General features: G+C 38.9%; 1 long non-coding RNA gene across 1 annotated transcript in view; it reads right to left on the minus strand.

Annotated features, from left to right (window-relative positions):
• Nucleotides 1-854: 854 nt before the first annotated feature.
• LOC118173771 overlaps nucleotides 855-19,022 on the minus strand; it is an 81,479-nt gene continuing 63,311 nt past the window's right edge. Inside the window, exons 3-4 of the long non-coding RNA XR_004754383.1 lie at nucleotides 3,107-3,185; nucleotides 855-1,249 (exon numbers count right to left, since the gene is read on the minus strand). This is a non-coding gene — a long non-coding RNA (uncharacterized LOC118173771). The remainder of the gene's footprint in view (nucleotides 1,250-3,106; nucleotides 3,186-19,022) is intronic.

Consider the following 19,022-nt stretch of genomic DNA (forward strand, 5'->3'; position numbering starts at 1 on the left):
ATCCAGTAAAGGATGGAGATTCTCCTTTGTCCTCCTTTTTGTGTTGACGTATTTATAAAAGCGTTTTTTGTTATCTTTAACGGCAGTAGCCAGATTGAGCTCCAGATGAGCTTTGGCCTTCCTAATTTTGTTCCTGCACAGCCTCGCTACATCCTTATAGTCCTCCCTAGTGGCCTGCCCACTTTTCCAAAGATTATAAACCCTCTTTTTTCTCCTAAGCTCAAGCCACAGTTCTCTGTTCAGCCAGGCTGGTCTTCTTCCCCGCTGGCTCATCTTTGGGCACATGGGAACAGACCGCTCCTGCGCCATTAGGATTTGCCTCTTGAAGAGCACCCAGCCTTCCTGGACCCCTCTGCCCTTCAGAACCGCCCTTCAGTTCTGCCCTTCAGAACCGCCTCCCAAGGCAGTTGGAAAAACCACTTTTTCCAACTAAAAATAAACACAAGATGTTCCATTGCTTAATTTACCTAGCAGCATTTCTGATTCTTCCCTTTGAATTTCATAAACCCAAATCTTAAAATAAAGGGTGACAGACAACACAAATCAGGCTGGAGAAAAGGGAGGTCCTGCATTTCAACCTCAACTTTGCCTCACATAGCTTCAGAAAGTAGGCATGAGCCAGTGCTTTTATTGTGAGCAGCTGTGGGATGGAGGCAGCACTGAACTGAATATGAAGTATCCCTGCAGTTCCCTGCACTGTGAGGAGGGAGCTTGTGCTGCTCTGGAAAGTACAAATAAAATGCTGGATGTTTCCTTAGCTTCTCGCCAGTAAAGCCCTGCTTCTAAACACAGCTGAAGACCCTGGATCTTCATAAAATTCATCAAAAGTACAAGGGATGAGTATAGTACAAGCCTTTTGTCATAGCTTTTATTGGTGCCACACCCTCTTCCAGCAGGAAAAAAAAAATACAGGAAGGCAGTAGGAAATACTAAAGATGTTGACTTTTCAACAATCTGTATGCAAAAGCACACAGAAAGCACTCAAGCATTACAGTTTGTTTCTACCCGAATGGTTATTTTACAGACGGATGCATTCACTGAGCTGGACCGCCCAGGAACTCGTGATAGATGGCAGAAGAGAAGCCAAAAGCCATGACTAGCTAAGCCACTGACCAGGCAACTCCAGAAAGCAGAGGTAGCAGGTTCCTGAGGAGCAGAGGGGCTTTCCCGAGTGTGCAGCAGTCTGAGTTCCCTCTGGAGACTGCACAAGTCACACTCCAAGGGACAGTGCACAAGAAGAGATGAGCACCTTGATGAGGAAGATGAGAGTTTACACACTACTCTACAACAAAGGACATGGTTGATTTACATTTTATGTCAACTCACAGCTTGGAAGATGAAAGTAAGTTTTCTGCTAACACTTTGAGTGGTGACGTTTTTACCCGATGAGGTGTAGAGCAGCACTGCCCGTCATGAAATTACAGAATTGGAAATTCAGTTCAGAATTTCAGTTCAGAATTTCAGTTCAGAATATTCCTCAGACTTCAGAAGAAAAAAAAAAATAATAAATAAAGTAGAAAAAAATAGTGATACTTTAAAAAAAAACATTGTATATAATGGTAATTCCATTGTGGATGGGACTCTGGCCAAAGCATTTTTCATAGCAACTCTTGTTGCCTTAGAGACAGTAACATCAGCAAAGTACAGTGCCATACTCTTAATTACTCCTCAGTTTTATGACCTATGTCCCTGTCGTATTCATAAAATTATTGCATTTCTGAGTTCTTTAAAACAATTTTAACTACTTAACCAGCAAATGTTCCTGAAAATAGCTAGAAAATGATTGCATATTTAGATGATATATTTGTTTACATTAAAAAGGCATCATAAACAATCAGAATCATTATTATTTTTAAAAAAAATATGTTAAATTAAGAAATTAAATTATTTAAAGCACCACAGTTTTAAGAACATAAATTAAGAAAAATGCAGTGTCTTTGAAGTTGTGGAAATACTTTTGGCTTTAAAATGACTCATCAGAAGTAATGAAAAATAAAAAAATGCTTCTTTAATTATCGTATATTGCCTTCATCAACTTTAAGGTAAAGCGCCTCTGTTTGTTTAATATAATATTCCATATTAAATGCACATGCGCACACACACATCTAATTCCAACATAAAAATTATTTTTGGCCTTTCTCTGCATTAAGATTAATCCATAATTTCTGCAGAAATATTTGAAGCATATAAAGAAAAGCAGAACATATTTTGCTTTTATCCAAAACATTTCATAAATGTTTAATGAGAATACTCAAAACCACTCTGAGAGTGGGAGGGGGAAATTTGTTCATTGGCTCTAATGGTGGATGGAAAATGTATGCGCTTCAGGGAAAAGGAAATATTTGTAATATGAACTAAGGCGTATGAGGACAATGGCAGGGGAGAGCAGGGGGCTTTGTTGTTGCACATTTCCTAGAAGACAACATCTGTAAACATGTTATATCTACTAATAACACAGAAAGTGCAAAGTTGGAAAGAGTGGGAAAAATTCTTCAGCATTCAGATACAGAGTTCATCAGATATTTGGTAAATACAAGTTATTGTGAATCTCCTGCCAACAATATACTTTCTAAAAAGTAGTACATGGAATTGCTTGCAGTGAATCCAGGTTCCCCAAAAGCTGGGAAAGTCCTTTCTTGCAGAACACAAATAAGGCGTTTCAAAGAGAAGACTACCCAGAAGAAAATACATTTTTTTCAAACAACGGTGGTTCATTTCATAACAGTGAGATCCATCTGCCCAGAACAAGTACTGTATATCTCTGGTTCAGCCTTGCCATCCCCACCACCCTGCCCCAGCCCGAAGCAGAACCAGCCTCACCATTAGATCTGGCTTCACAGTCAGGACGTGTTGCCCAGGGTTATGCCTCTTCAAGGTGTGAATGTCTCAGAGGATGGAGATTCCCCTTCCTCCCATGGCAAACAGTTCTAATTTAAATGTCAGTTATATGGAGCTGAATGTGTTTGCACTGCTCAATAACAGAGAAAATACAATGTTTTTCAAAGAGTGGAGCAGTGCCGTAGTGGAAGTATAGACAGAGAGAAGCTCAAGTGCTGGGACACCTTGGCAGCATCTGTTAGAAGCTGAACTGATAGCTGTGCCTTACCTTGGCAATGAACATCTCCAGCTTTATTCAGCCTTTCCGAAGATTGCTACATGTTCCAGATGTATCTGTGCTAGAAGACCTGGGAAAAGGAGACGTCTATCAGATGAGCAAACTTAACTCTTAATGACAAGTTTTTAATTAACCTTCTATTAATTAATGTAATATTAACATGCAAATTAGCAAACTGCTTAACAGAAGAAAATCCAAGTAAAGCTTATTCTGTATGTACATACAAATCATTTCATATTATGCAGTCTACTTAGTCCTTGAATGCTAATGTTAAACAAAGGGACAGATCCCTGCAATATCTCTATGCTGGCAGGTGCTTCCAGCTCCAGGTTCAACAGCTGAGTTATTTTATGCTCCCCTGTGCTGAAAACCAGCAAGGTTAATCTGAAGAGCAAATGGGAAGATTTATGAAGACAAGACAAATAAAAAACCTCCCTCAGAAGATGAGAAAAAGAAATACTTACAATGAGAGGCAAGATTATTTAAACTCAAGTTATATTTTTTACTTGGTTAGACATCAGGGATGTGGAGTAAATGGTGTGGAAATTAAGTACATTTATTTTAGAAAATTAATTAGAAAATCACTTTCAAATGGGGTTATAGATATGTGGAAGGATTATCTGATTGAGATAACTGAGACAAAAGCACTGGAATCATTCCCGAATCCCATTAGGTTTAATTAAATTAAGACTGTGAACAAATATGCCAGGAAGAATGTAAAGACTCCGGCTCCTGTCCCTGTTATTTTCTTGGGGGCTATCCTCTAGGGCAGTATTTGTGTATCTCTTCTGTTAACTGAACTTTTTCAAAGTCAAGTTTTCTGGTGACTCTGTGTCCAAATATTTACTAGAAAAGAAATAATAAGCTTATGTGCAACTTATAAAAGTGATGAAGCTGCCACATTTCATTTTAGAGGGCTACAGAAAATACTTAACCTTGAGAGAGATGGTGGGAGGATGTAGGAGGGTGAGATTTTTCTGCTTTAGAATGAAAAACATTATGATGCCTCCATCTTCCACTGCCAGTTACCTTTATTCCTCCATTTAAGGGTTACCTCTCCCTGGTTGAGAAACATCTCCAGTGGTAACTCTGTTAATATGTAAGCCTCCTTTGGGTACATACTGCTTCAGAAATGTTAAAAATAGGAAAGACTGTTCAGATCATACACTCGAACCCCAGCCCAGTCAAGGTCATTATATCTCATCCAGTAATTTCTGAACAGAGCTCAACAGACTGCAGCTGAATTTAAGACTGTGCCATAGACAGACATCACTCTGTAATGAATATCCCTTTAAGACGAAGAAAACACCAGATCTCCCAGAAGCTGTTTTGGGGTCTCATTACTCTCATCGATAACATTATTTGCATTTCTTCACTACTTGATTTTTTATTTATTATGCAAGTGAGGAAGAGAAAAACATTTCATTTGAGCCAAAGGTTACACAAGTCGTTCTGGAATCGTTGGCCAAGTTGTATCTCAGTTTTCTGTCACACTGTAGAGCATGAATTATGGACTGTAAGCCTTCAGATAGTTTTTTCTTTCAAGATAACACTTACTATCTGACAGCAATCCAAGAAGTGGTGAGGAAGAATGATTAGTTCTGAAAATATTTTTTAATAATATGTGAGCTGATAAAACTCTCATGTTATTATAGAGAAAGGTGCAAGAAATCTGAAAATGAACAACCACCTTCTTCCCAAGACAATTTATACCATGAAGCATGAGGGTTAACTGCTTTTCAGACTTGTAGTAATTTGTTTTTACTATGATGCTAGCATTATTCTTATTGAGTATATTAATAAGTCAAACCTTTGTGTGTAGTATCTGATGGTACTGAAGTCCTGAGACAGCTGTATGGGCTATGGGGAATAAAACAACCCATCAGCTCCAACCCTTTTCCATTAGATAACCAGAATAGTATGTGCACAATAGGTTTCCTTTGTCAAGAGCCATGACATGATGATCTTGTTTTTAATTTAGTGCTGACCCAGATGTGAGCACACAATAAAGGATAATATGGAAAACTCCTTATGCTCCCTTTCATGAGCTCAGCTTTGTATTTAATTGAAATATGTCATCCCAGGGGTAATGAAGATACAAACATTATCAGCTATCCTGACATTCCTAGCATGCAGTTGTCTATTGGATAGTTTGTTTTGTTTTTACCAGCTTAAAAAAATAGCAGCATCCCTCAACAGGATGTCCTAACTGTGATTCAGTGAGTTTCAGTTTAAATTAAGAAGAATTAACATTCCCTGGTTTCCAGGTTTATCCTGAAAACAACTTTTGAATGAGCAATGTATGCAGTTATCTATAAAAATACATCAGAAGGATGCTTGGGATATGTATCCTTCAGCAGCGACAAACACCCATTTCTCTTACCCCATGCCTGGTATGCTTTCTGTGTGACACCCAAAAAAAAAAAAAAAAAAAAAAAAAAGCAATGCAATGCCAACATGCCAACCAGTGACCCACAAAAGAGCTCCTGGGGGACTGGAGGAGGTAGAGGAAATGGAGCTGCTCTCTGAAATATTTGCTATTAGAAATGGCCATAATGAGGTGACAGAGGCTTCCTTGGGATCTGTGCAAATTGATAAAAACCACAATAAATATTTCATAATGCTCAATTTACAAGGCATTTTCATGGAAAGTGGTCAAACTTAAGTATCCTCCCCTGCCACTTTACCAACAGTTCAGGGTACAACCAGATTAAGGTGACAGTGTACGCGTAATTCTGCTTGTGTTCACACAGCAACTTTTGTGCCTTCAAAATGTGCCCTCTCTCTCATCGATTGTTTTAGGGCAGTACTCTGGAATATTCTCACAGTCTGTCTTCGCCAGGAAGCACAGGCTTCATGAAAGTTGATTTATTCTTTACTTTTCGTCTCCTTCTGTTGATCATTCTCCTTTGTTTGTTCTGTGCTCCTGATAGGAGAATTGCTGGTTTGTAACTTAGGCACAGTGGCACAATGTGGACTCTGCATGCTGGCAATCACACTAAGCTGGCCAGCACATTCAAAGAGGGTGTTTTGGTCAATATTGTTGTATACAGGCGGTTGGGAAATTAAAGAAGTGAAATGGGTAGAATTAGACGGGGATTTAATTTGTGCCAGCACCCAATAGTCAAATACAGAACATTTCTATTAGATCAAGGCCCTGAGTTCAGGTGAGGCTATTATTTCACAAAACAAACTTACTCTTGCTTACTGACCCCACTGGATCTAAGAGATACAGGTTTGTGACTCCAGGCAGGATGGAGGAAAGGAGAAAGCTTCAAAAACAGAGAAACCATGAATCCATCCTACACACTGCCAGTGAACAGAAGGTGTAGCTCAGTGCATCACGTGTCCCATTCAAGCTCATGGGATCTTCTATACTACAGCCAACAGTAGGAAACTGCACTCTGAAGTGGGTTAGAAACATGTAAAAGACATGCTGGAGGTTACCACTTTGATTATGTGGGAAAGTTCCCTGGAAGTACTTTGAGCACAAAATTGGGAAAACCATATTTATCAGGGCCTTTGGAAACAGCCAGTAAATAAGAGGGTCTCCACCTGAACACAGACACATGTTTAGCACAAGCAGTTCCTAAGTATCATATTCTAGACCATATTTCTGACTCTCCATAACATTTAGCTGCATAGTGACAACTGAGGCATAAATACAGTCAGAGTCTTCATGATACCAATTTTCTGTTGTCGCTTTTTAATTCAAAGCCCATGTACACTGTTTAGCTTGTCATAAATCAAATAAAAATTGGTACTTCTTATTTTCCTTAGAAAACATACCATAGGCTCCACATACCATAGGCTCCAATTTGCAAGTTTTATGAATTGCTGTAACTACAGCAAAAGACACGTTCAACAAAACAGTTTTAGGGCTTCATAAAGACCAAGCTGACTTCAACAACCCCTTCCCAGCCACCATTGGAGAACTGAGCTCCAAACATTCAGAAAGCTCTCTGTGACAAAGAAAAATGCCGGATGCTTTCTTAAGAGCAGCACTTGAGTATTTACTGTTCACGACACCAGATATTTATGATTTTTGAAAGAGATGGTGGAAAATAATAGTTGCTGGCCTGAGAAAGTTTCCATGTCAACTGCTTGCATCACTGCAATGCTTCCTGTTTTATATTTTGGTCACTCACTCAACTTTAAATACAGAGCTGTTCCATAAATCACCAAATTATGCTTGAAGCACGTTGGTAAAACATTGGACAAATTGGCTTGCCAGGCAGCCTACGTTTTCTAGAGATACAAAACTGACTGAAGAGGTGTTGAAAGAAACTGATTAACGAGCTAAAAGTAGTATTTGGTGCTGCATGTTCACAAGCCATCAGTGAGCCGCTGGGTCAGCAAAGAGAGGCTTACCCAGCGCAGAGGGCAGCATATGGCCCCAGCTGTTCTGCAGGATGGAGCACAAGTTCCTGGCCTCACTGCTCCAGCACTGATTTGTATGAAAACATCATTGTGGGAAAAAAAAAAAAAAAAAAAAAAGACAAACCCACATGATCCCGAAATCTTTAACTCTTTTTTGCCTTAGCTCTTCAATTTATTTTAATTGTAAATGATCTTGCTTTAGGAGCAAAGAACCCACTTATCCATCAGTGTTTGAGCACCAGACAATGTGCTGAGATTGTGCCATGGCACAATGAAAATAAAGCAAATTTTAAAATATTTTATTGACACTAAAATTTAAATACCCAGTACACTGGACTTAGAGTGAAAAAAGCACTTAGCATTATAAAAACATCAGGAATTGGAAGATCTATTAATTTGCTGTGAAATCAAGATGTTTAATACTTACCAGCGGTGTTATTTTATTTCTCTGGTTTTCTTTTGCATCTTTTTAATATAGTTTATTCATATTGCTGTAGTTAGTTATAAGACTGTAAGCATTTTTCAGCTAAATATTGCTAAAAATTTATTATTACAAAAAGATACCTGAAACTTCTAAAGCCACCTCAGTAGCCAAAATGCCTGGTGGCACTGATTTTAATGGAGAGAAATTTCCAGCCTTACAAAACACAAATTTGCAATCTGATTTTGCAAAGAAGCTGTATATATTTTTAAATTAGGTTCTAGTTTAATAAAAATATTAAGAAGTTGCGGCAGTATTTTCTCCTCAACAATTTTTGTTAACAGTACCAGAGCACAGCTGTAGCTAAGGCTCAGTTGGTACTCGCATATAGAATCCTCAGGGCATTTAACTTTATGAAGTCATTACATTTGGATTGATTTTTTTTTCTGCAAATTTTCCACCAAAATTGATTTTTAAGCCCTTTTGAGGACTTTGTGCTTTAGCAGACCTTTTTTTTTTTTTTTTTTTTTTTTTTTTTTTTTTTTTTTTGATAGACTATGTCACTTTTGCCAGTTATTTCTCCTTCCAATGCAAGGGCCTGAAGGCAAGCACAGTGGAAGAGCAAGGACAGGATGCTGAAGAACTGCACTGGGAACTGGATCCTCCTTTTCTCTTTAGAAAACATAAGGTTAAGGAAGTCAAGTTTCCTCCAAGAATCTAAGCGGACTGTCCTCTGGACAAAATCCTACCCTGCATTTGCTCAGGATCACACAGCAAAAAGGACCACCGCATGAGAAGAAACGCTGGCTACAGAGAAATGGCTTTGAACTGCTGATTTGCTCGCCAGGACAAAGTGGCACAAGCAGATTTAGCAGGCAGAGCTAATGTGTTTGAACAAGTCAAAAATCAGGAAGTGTAAGTGAGGATGGAATCAAAACCTAATGAGCAGCAAAGCAGAATTCATGTGTTATCAAGTATTTCATCTGCCTAATAGGAACCAAATATAGCAAGTAACAGTTACGGATTTATTAGACAACCTTTGTAAGCCTATGAAAATATGACTCATTATCAGACATCTTTTGAAGATGAACCTTGACTTCATTTCTTTTTAATGGCTGCTGACCCTGATAACCTGACGCTTTTCTGAAGAAAGCCCTGGGTCTGTAGTTTCCGTGGTACCACCAGGTCCAGACTGAAGGGTCCATGCACTTGCCAGTATTTGCAGTTGTAAAAACTGCAAATTGTCATCATCATCATCCTTATCAGATTTTCTGAACGATTGTGAAATATAAATTGAATACTATCTGTGGTGGACAGGCAATGAGAAAAACTCGCTAATAAATGCTAATCAATGTCCTTGTTTCTGATGTACAGGATTGTACATTACTTAGTTACTTGGCTACTCAGAAATGTCCATGTGTTCTACCCCATGCCCTGTGCTATACCTCTATATCAATGGTATTTCACTAAATATTAGTAGTTATGGTATAAGATAAAAACAGGTAGCAAGCAAGGAAGCTTGCTTTCCCATATTTGAAATTACGTCTGGGGCACTTACAGCTTGTGAAGGACACATTTCTCTTCTGAGTCAGGGGACTGAAGTAGAGGCCAGTTTGTGCTCTGCAGTGCAGCCAGTCCAGCAAGCCTTTCTCTGAGCAGCCAGGGCCAGGAGCAGACGGAGACCCAAGGGTTCCAGCAGGACACAATTGCAGGGCAATTCCTAGTAAAGTCTTTTAAGAACATTTCTTTATTCTGTGACCCTAAGGCATTACCTTCCAGAAAAGTTTCTTACTTTCACTAAATGGTAGAGATTGAAAACAGCACAAGTAGAATTCTTAGAAATATTTATTTGCGTTGACTGTTATTACAGGTTATCACATTATCTGCCATGCAATGTTGCAACCTTTTTCCTTTCAGCAGAAGAGAAGCAATACTGTTTTCCAAAACACTGCCTAACTAGGATATTCCTGAAAAAAAAATAAAAATGGAGCCCTTATGGCTGCAGAGGGATGTTGTGCCACCTGAACTGAAAACAAAACAAATTCAAGCTACTGACCATACTGTCTTGTTGTACATTACTGTTAATCCAGTTTACTTGTTTTGCTGCTCAGTATTTAAACTAATCAACTTGGAAGAAGTTATGCTAAATTATGATATGGGATTTTTCAGCCTACAGTCAACAATGAGCAAATGAACAGGCCTCTTCAAGATGCTTTTGTGAATAAGCAGCATTCCTGTTTGCTTGCACTGGATATTTAATAGGTAACAGTTAAAGCGTAATGCAAACGCCACTTCAAACAGCTTGCACCATGCTGTCTCATATTGAAGAGCCACCTCTAAATATTACCTCAGTGCATTCAGTTCATGAGTTGCTCTTTCTGAACTCTTTAAACTTATCAAAGGCTACCACAGAAAAGCAGCTTGGCCTTGGTGGTTGAACTAGTCCATTGTAAAAATACACAGCCTAAGCCTGATCGTGCTATTGACTCAGAAGGGACAAGTTTCAGTCTGTCAGTTACACATCAAAGTATTTCTGCAGTAATGGAATTTTCCAGGTGTCAGGCAGATTAATTATAAAACAGAAAGGAATGACAGTATCTAGGAGTATTTCAGCCATCACATTTCCAATACGCAGCATCCAATTTCATTTCACAAGCCACAGAACTCAATTTGTCCAGGCTTTCCAAACCTGACTCAGACTCCCAGGTATTATGATACAATAAATGTAATAATTACCCATGATGGCACTGTCTTGAAAGAAACATATACGACAAAGATAGATTTTATTGTTTTATTTGTTTCTGTGGTTCTAGCACTCACATGCAGAATTGTCTTTTAAATGTAGATTGAATTTGTCATTACAAGCATCTTAAATATCTGTCCTCAAAATGTTGTGTCATTGACACATAAATACAATTATTTAATACTTATAATAGAAATGCATTTGCTGGATTCCCTGCAAATGCTTGATAGCTTATGTGTTTCAATTAAGCTGCTTAGCTGAAATTTACCCATGTACATGACCAGAAGTCACTAGCTCTTCTCCAGAAAAGGCCAATGTACTGAAAATTCTGCTCCTGAAAAATGTTCAGTGCTTGTGGGCAACTCTGCCAACCGTGCCAAAACCACAGAAAGTTGAACTTCCTAGAGCAGAGCCCTGGATGATACATAGTATAAAATAGTATGCATATACAGTAGGATATTCTATTCTAATTAAGCCATCAAATTATTTCCATTACTAAATATAATCTAGTTATTTCCCTAGTTGACGTTTGAAGGTTTTCAAAATTCCAGTTTGCAAAATTTCATTTTCTGGAGTGAGTTAATTTGATCATTGTCCCCTTTCTATACATCCTGCTATGGATGTGCACAAACCTTTGTGTTTAATTTTTAAATGACAGTGTTCAAGTAGATTGAAAATATCTAATTTATCCTTCCAAAATGCATCTACCTCATGGTTCAGGTGAACTTAGTGAAAGGACCATTTCACAAAAAAACATTTAAACTAACTGCAGAAGTACTCCTGAGAGCTCATTTTGAATAAGCAGTTCTCCCTATTGACACCAATTCCCCAAGTCCTATCAGCCCTGCACAGGCTCTGCACCTTGCCCTTGAGCCGTGCGCATCAGGCCTGAGGACAAGCAAGTCCCTGATAAACTCTAACATGCTTCTCCAAGTGCATTCAAAGCTAAGGAGAGAAAAAAAGAAATCAGCCTAACACTCACTTAATTGAGATAAACATCTAGGGCAGTTAGGGTCAGGAAAAAAAAGCAACTGTGAACAAAACCCTTCAGAACGTTTTCATTTTTATTTTTGTTTTAATTTTTTTTTTTTTACCTATTTTTTTAACCTATTTTTTTTTTACCTTTAAATCAATGGGATTATTTAATAAAATACTTTACAAAAGCATGCTGCTGTTTGACAGAAGGTACTGGTGTTTAAGATAGAGTTACTAATTACATTTTACTGACTGTAAAATTTATGCTTAAATGTGGGTTCTTTTTTTAAAAAGAATGTACTTGTACACAGTAGAAAAATATTACAAACAATATTGAATTAATTGTTTGTCCATGACCCTCACAAACTTCTGCTATCTTGGACAACGTTACGCTCCCCATATCTAATGCTTGCTCAATATGAAATTTTAATAATGTGTCTGTTTACAGTTTATAACATGGCAGAAAACGTTTGGTTTCTCTTAGATTTTGGGAGTGAGTATTTGTTTTTTCCTGCAAGGATGACAAAGAAGAAAATACAGAAAAGTTGCCATTCTTGTATCTGTGTTCAGCCTCTTAAATTCATTTATTATTAAACTTGATATTTGCAAGGTCTTCCGCAAGTGCCTTGTAGTTCACGTGTCCCTTTACTCTCTCCTGGCCCTTGAACGTGCAGCAATAATGTTGCAGTAAATTTCTATTTCTGTTTCCAGGCAGGCTCACGGTACCAGAAGAATATTTTTCCTTATAATTTATTTTAGGCCCTGAGTAAAGCTAGTACCGCAGAACCACAAACAGGAAAACATAACACAGGGAAGGGAAGAAATTAATTCACATTTTCAAAAAATGCACTTACTCATCAATAACTATTGTATCTGTACTGTCACTTATGTTCCACACAAACCTATCCATAAGTTTGAGGAGTGAAAATGAAATTTTGGGGTGGCTATCGTGCACGATTGCTTTAACTGGATGGTTTTGCATTACCGTTTGAACAGATGGGTGCATTGACTGATGGCACATTTGGCTATTGCTTATAACTCTAGGCCAAACTGACATTCAAATTCCCTGCCCAAATACTCCATGGGATATTTTTCAGCACCCTTATGTTTCACACTCTCTCTGCCATGTCCTGGCACCCCGCAGCCTGTGCTCAGCCCCTGTCTACATCCCATAGCTCACGCCAGGGACTAGGCTGTCTCCCAGCTTGGCAGCAGTCTATCACTAAGAAAGCTGATTTCACAGCTGTCTTGTCTCCTTATCCCACTTCCTTTCTGCTCAGAGCCCACAGTGTTTAAAAGGCAAGTAAAAATAATATAGCTGGGCTCCAAATGTTATTGACACAACCAGTCCTGTGCTTACTTGGAATAATGATGTATGTGTCTGCCTTGGCTATGGTGCCAAATCCAGTTATTTTCTTGCAAGTTGCATAGTATGTCCTTAAGGGCCCTGTTGTGCAATTATGTGTTGAAAAGAAAGTTTCTAGGCTACATGTTTGTGGTGAAAGGTTTGAAAACACAAGAAGCCTCATAACCTAAGGTTCCAAAAAAAGGCAACTAAAAAAAAAATAAAATTCCCATGCTGTTTTATTTTTTCTTCACTGCTTTTAAGTTAATTTCATGAATTTTTTGGGATCTGAACTAACTTTTCAGTGCATGGGTTTAGCATTGCTAATGTAAATATTTGGTAATTAGCACAAAGTGTCCCTTTATTTTGGGATCCACTAAGTCACTTAGCTATGAGAAGCATTTCCCAATGTGAAAGAACCTTCATGTATTATAGCACTAGATGTTACATCAGTATTGTAGTCTCTCAAAAAGCAAAATCAATCTTACACATTTACAGTTTGAGCCACAATATTGTAATAAAGTCAAGCTGGACAATGCTTAGAGATTCAGGGTGGCTAAGTTTTTTTCAGATTCCTAGAAACCAGTCTTAAGCACTGATGGACTGGTTTTTGTCGGTTTGTTTTTTGGTTTGTTTTTGTTTGTTTGTTTTGTTTTTTTTTGTTGTTTTTTAAATATATATTTTGCTTGTTATATTGCACTAATAAGGAGGGAAAATGCAATTCACATTACCATATAATTGTAATTCTAAGATATAAACTACTTTTTATTGCAGACTGAGGTGAAATAACTGAATTTATTCTACTTAGAGTGGTCTTTTTCAAACTGAAAATAATTGGTTTTTTTTGTTTGTTTGTTTCCACTTTATCTTTCATGGTGTGAAGAAGACTTCTGCAGTTATCCAGCACTACACAGTTTCTGAATCATTATCTCTTCTTCTGCCTGCTAGTTGATACCATACAGGTGAAGCCTTGGAGAGAAATCTTTCCTCCCATTTTATACTTCACATTATCTTACGCCTACCAACATGAATTATCCTTTCTGGAATTATCCTGAAAAAATGAGTAATAATTCACATCAACATTTCAGGACTGGCTTTTGGTGCTGGGTACATCATTTTTTACATGCATTGAGAAAAAATGTTCAACACTGTGCATAAATATGTCTAGAAGTTTCTCTCTGGTTCGTGGACACTGCACTGGCTAGGAATCTATCAGTTTCCAAATCTGAACCTGCTTTGTTGAATTTGATTATATCAGCTCCCTTGGACATAACCACCATTCCTGTATCATTGAACTTTGTGCTTAAACACAGCTAGAGATGGAAGTACATTGAGCACTATCAGTACACGGAGCCTTTCTTATCAGGGACTCTGAACCATAAACCCTAGTGGTAAGTCAGAACCTACTAAGATGTATCTGAATGACATGAAAAAATACTGCTCTGGCCTGCTTCACAGGTAGTCAGGTTCTGAAATCCCAGAAGTTCAAGGAGGTTAACCATGGCTTTCAAGTTACATCAAACCAGCCTGCTTTGTCACATTGGGAGCTGAATTGAAGACACTGGCTAAATTCATTTGATCCCAGTAATTCCCACAGAGCACCTAAGACATGCATCACTTTGCATCATGCAGCACATCTTGGCCATGCCCAGGAGCTGTTCATCAAGTTGCAGGTTATAACAACAGATTTTATTATCTACTGCCTTAATTAAACTGTGTTAGCTAAACATTGATTTATTTACTATTTCTCCCCTAAGATACAGCTAAATATGACTGTAATACATGCTTTCATATAAATTAAAGTATTATTTTGAAATGTAAGGGTTGCTGCTGCGACATGACTGATCAACAACAGTAAAAAGGCATAGTTTAAAATGAGCCTACAGCTGTATACTTTGGAAGTCAGGTTTATCAATTTAACGTTGGTTATCTCAAGCTATACAATTAGTTCATTGTCTGGGCACCCTCTAAAAGCAATGAGGAGACACACTGTATAGGACACCTCCACTCCTACAGGTCAGGATGGGGTGACTCTCACCCCAGGGAGGTCTCTGAGTGTGACTGTTCCCAAAGCAAAGCCCCTGGGTGCAGCATGGCGGTGACCAGCCGCATTCAGAGGTCACTCTGACTTCAGTTCCACTCTTTGCTCATCACTCCAAAACAAAACATTTTTACAGCAATGTCAATTTCTTACACACACACATACACACACACAAAAGCATTTTAAATATGAGAAGTACAAATCCTATCCATTGCATGCAAGACAGTTGTTTGAGTGCAATACATCACTTTGTGCTGTAATTGAAATCACTGCACTTCTACAGATACTGAGTTGAATTATGTACTGCAACTGAAAACTGATAAAGAGATTCTTTTGCACTTATAGGAGCAGTAACACTTAATCCATTTATATCCTACTACATGTTCATCAGATATTCCCCTCCTTCAGGTATCTTTCACTAAAGGACCCAGCCAGCACAGTCCTGATGGAGGTCCAGGAAGACAACGAGCAGGCAAGACAAGCTGTCTCGGATTAGGGCACTAGTTCTCTTCTGGGCCATTTTAGCATGCTAGGAAAAATGCACCCATAGAGATAGAGGTAAGGAGTTATGACCATTTCAGAATGCATGCATAGACAGAGAAGTAAATTTACAAGGATATATTGAACTCAAATGTGAGTTGTCAGCTTACCAACAGGAAGATATTTTATCCTGTTACTACAGAGCACTTATGGAAGCTGTTATGATTCATATATGAACTTCTGAAATAAATTTATTATTAATAGTATGTGAACAGTAGGGCTTTGGTTCTTGATCTTTACCACTGGCAATTTCTTTCTTAGCTCCCTAGAATTTACCAAAAGCAAAATGTGTGCCCATCTAAATGTGCAAAAAGCACACTACTTGCTGTCCTCTGGTTCTTAAGTAAACTGTAACTCCAGTACTCATCTAAAAGCAAAATGTGACCTGCTGTATATTAACTATATTTATGAGGCACTTGGTAATCCAAGGCAAGACGTGTTTTCTGAAATGTAAAACAATAAGCTGTCAGGAAGGGTTGGTGAGGGTCTTTTGCACAGTGTGGCATAACAGCACTCAGCAGTTTCAAAGTAATTTGCATCACTTCAAGAAGCCCATTTATGTTGGTGTTAAATATAGCTTTTTCCTGCATTACAGGAGGTGGGACGTACAAGTAGACAGGCTCAAGACAGTTTTTGTAAAGTTTTTTTTTTCATTTGCAAAAGTGTATCATCTCTCTGCTCTACATCAATGACAGCAAAGTATTCCAATCAGTTGTAACAGGCCTCCACTCTAACGCACACTCCCTTCTTCCCTATGTCCAGCTGTCACTCAGTTTGAATGACGTTGTTGTTATTCCAGTTGTCAAGGCTTTAGAAGGGCAATACCAAAAAAGGTACTCAAATTGGAAAATATGTTGTGTGTTCTTGGAACTGCCTATAACTGGTGACCTCATGACTTTAAATATAAACATGGAAACTTAAGAATTTATTTGAAGGAATAGTAAGATTTCATGTACATTTTGTCAATCACACTCAGTTAGAGTGACTCAAGAAGTGTTCTTGTTTTGTTCCTTTTTTTTTCTTAGAATTTGCTTCTCTGTACTTGAGAGCACTGAAGGGAGTGGGCCAGCACCCCCCCACACACACTTCTCCACCAGGTCCCTCATGCTCTCTGGCCTTACCTCAGAGTGGCTCTGCCAACATGCCTCAGTCTCCCCTTGCAGGTCCTTACTCCTCCTCCTCCACCTGCCCTGTTGGGCCTTCTCACTCACTCTGCACTGGGATGCTGTCCAGGATTACAAAAGAGGTCTGTAACAGCACTATAGCTGACTTCTCCAGAAGGAATGCCAGCGTGGGCAAGACCAAAGATCCACTGCACTCAGTATCTGCAACACCAGGTGTGTAGGAAAGGGCTGTTAGCAGCAGGGTGGGCAGAGGGGGACTCTTCCCAGTCCCAGAGGCACTACAGCACATCTTTAGCTCACGTGCACCTCCACGTCCTTACTTCTTAGTACATATATTCTTAGTACAATTTGGCTCAGAAACAAGTTGCAACAAGGTGACTCTCTACAACATCATGAACACTGCAGCCTATTACAAATTGCTTCATAAATATAGCTATTAGTCCCAAAGCCATGGTTACTTCCACACACCACATCTCGGGATGTTTACAGAGACGCAAGCACGAGACAGCTTCCAACGACTGACGCCATTACTTGTGTTTTGGGAGCAAACGAGACAGGACAGGTCAAGTGTGCCACCCACCGCCCAAGGCTGCTGAATGAGGAGCTGCTGCTGCCGCCCAGCCATGGGAAGCCGCAGGGCCCCAGGGCTCTGCCCACATGCACCGAAAGAGGCACGAGCACGGGCACAGACCATGGCCTCTTGCAGAGCTTTCCTCTGCAGACAGGGCAAGCAGCAGGCAAAATCCCCTTCCTTACAGACCACCGCATGGACAGCACACAGGGAACAGCGGAGTTTGACTGCAGTTCATGCCTGACTGTAGCCCCAAGGAAGAAAGACCGTGATTACCTGCATCAGTGTGCATGGATGGAAGGAGCCAATTTCATTTTACCCTTTGTTTGAACTGAGCTGGAGGGGATTTCTCATTGCAGTAGCACTGATGGAATAACTATGCCTGTCCCTGTGCCCACATGTACCCCACCGTGCACATTGCATAGAAGGATAAAGGTTTTCTTACTCCTAGTAATCACTGAACTGCCTGGGTTTAGTTTTAAACAGTCAATAGTTGCTTGTGTTTCCTGAACAAGGTTGCCGATGTTTAATAAATATGTTTCTAAAATAAATAATTTTAAAAATTTGGATTCTTAATAAACAATATGTACAGAGGCAAAAAATATATATTTTTTAATTTCTTTGTCTCTCTGATTCCTGGTTTGTGATATTTTTGAACTTGTAATTTCATTTCCCATTCCTTATTTATATTGTTCAGTACACAGCCCTTGAACTATGGTTTGCCTTTTGATGAGCGTTCCCTCTGGTAAAAACATCAGTACAACAGGCCAAACAGCCACTGTCAACTGAGCTGGTTCCTGTAGCTGGAAGCAGAGTTGCTCTTATTAGTGCAATTAACTTTGGTAGCTTAGAAGAACATGCACCCTTGTGGATCTACAGTATGCAGCTGGTGATTAAATTCCAAAAAATTCATTTCACTAAGACATTTTGTTCTATTCCAGTTCTCCTGGGATGATCACATGGTTATTCAGAAATTGTTGATATGCTCTATTCTGTCTTAAAAGGACCTGAGAATGCTCCTAATACAAGGACATTAATTATTTCTTTTTAATCGGACGACAACAGACATTGTAAACATAGCTGAGGAGAAAACAACAGCTTCTTAAAGGCCAAAAAAAGTAAAGTAAATAATAAATAAACCTAGCAGAGGAGCAAAACCAGCACATGCCAAAAAATAAAATAAAACCAGATACCCTCCCCCCCAGCCAAACAAACAAAAAACAAAAGCAAAGAAAAAGAAAAAAAGAGGTGTAAAGTGTCACTGGAGACAGTCATGAGGGCTGATAAAGTCAGAAGTGCACAAAAACAAGGGCAGAATAACATCTTCATCCAGACACAGAAAGAAAGGGAAATCTGGCTGTGGAGAGCATTTATCTTTGTGTACCCATCATCGGTACAGAGGCACCAATTCCTTCAACTTATTTGCTAAATGTATGTACCTTGTGGGCACCAGATATACAATGATTGTTCAGATCTTTCATTTTAAACTGCCAAATAGGTGAGATTTTCCCTGGCACTGCTGGACATATCAACACTCTTTATTTGAATCATATTAATTAGACATTTCTTCAATGGAAGAAACAGTCACTGGCCTGAAGAAAAACAAAGTTAACTGACAGGCACTTCTGTGTAATGGCAAGTGATTGGAATGGCCTCCAAGTCTCACCTGACTGTTAAAAAAAAAAAAAAAGGGTAAGTCCTTGAAAGTCTGTTGAAGCTTTAGCACAGACAAGTTAAGAATTGGCCCTCAAGGGAAGTGATATCCCT

Source organism: Oxyura jamaicensis, chromosome 13, assembly GCF_011077185.1.
Source record: "Oxyura jamaicensis isolate SHBP4307 breed ruddy duck chromosome 13, BPBGC_Ojam_1.0, whole genome shotgun sequence".
In the NCBI taxonomy this organism is placed as follows: domain Eukaryota; kingdom Metazoa; phylum Chordata; class Aves; order Anseriformes; family Anatidae; genus Oxyura; species Oxyura jamaicensis.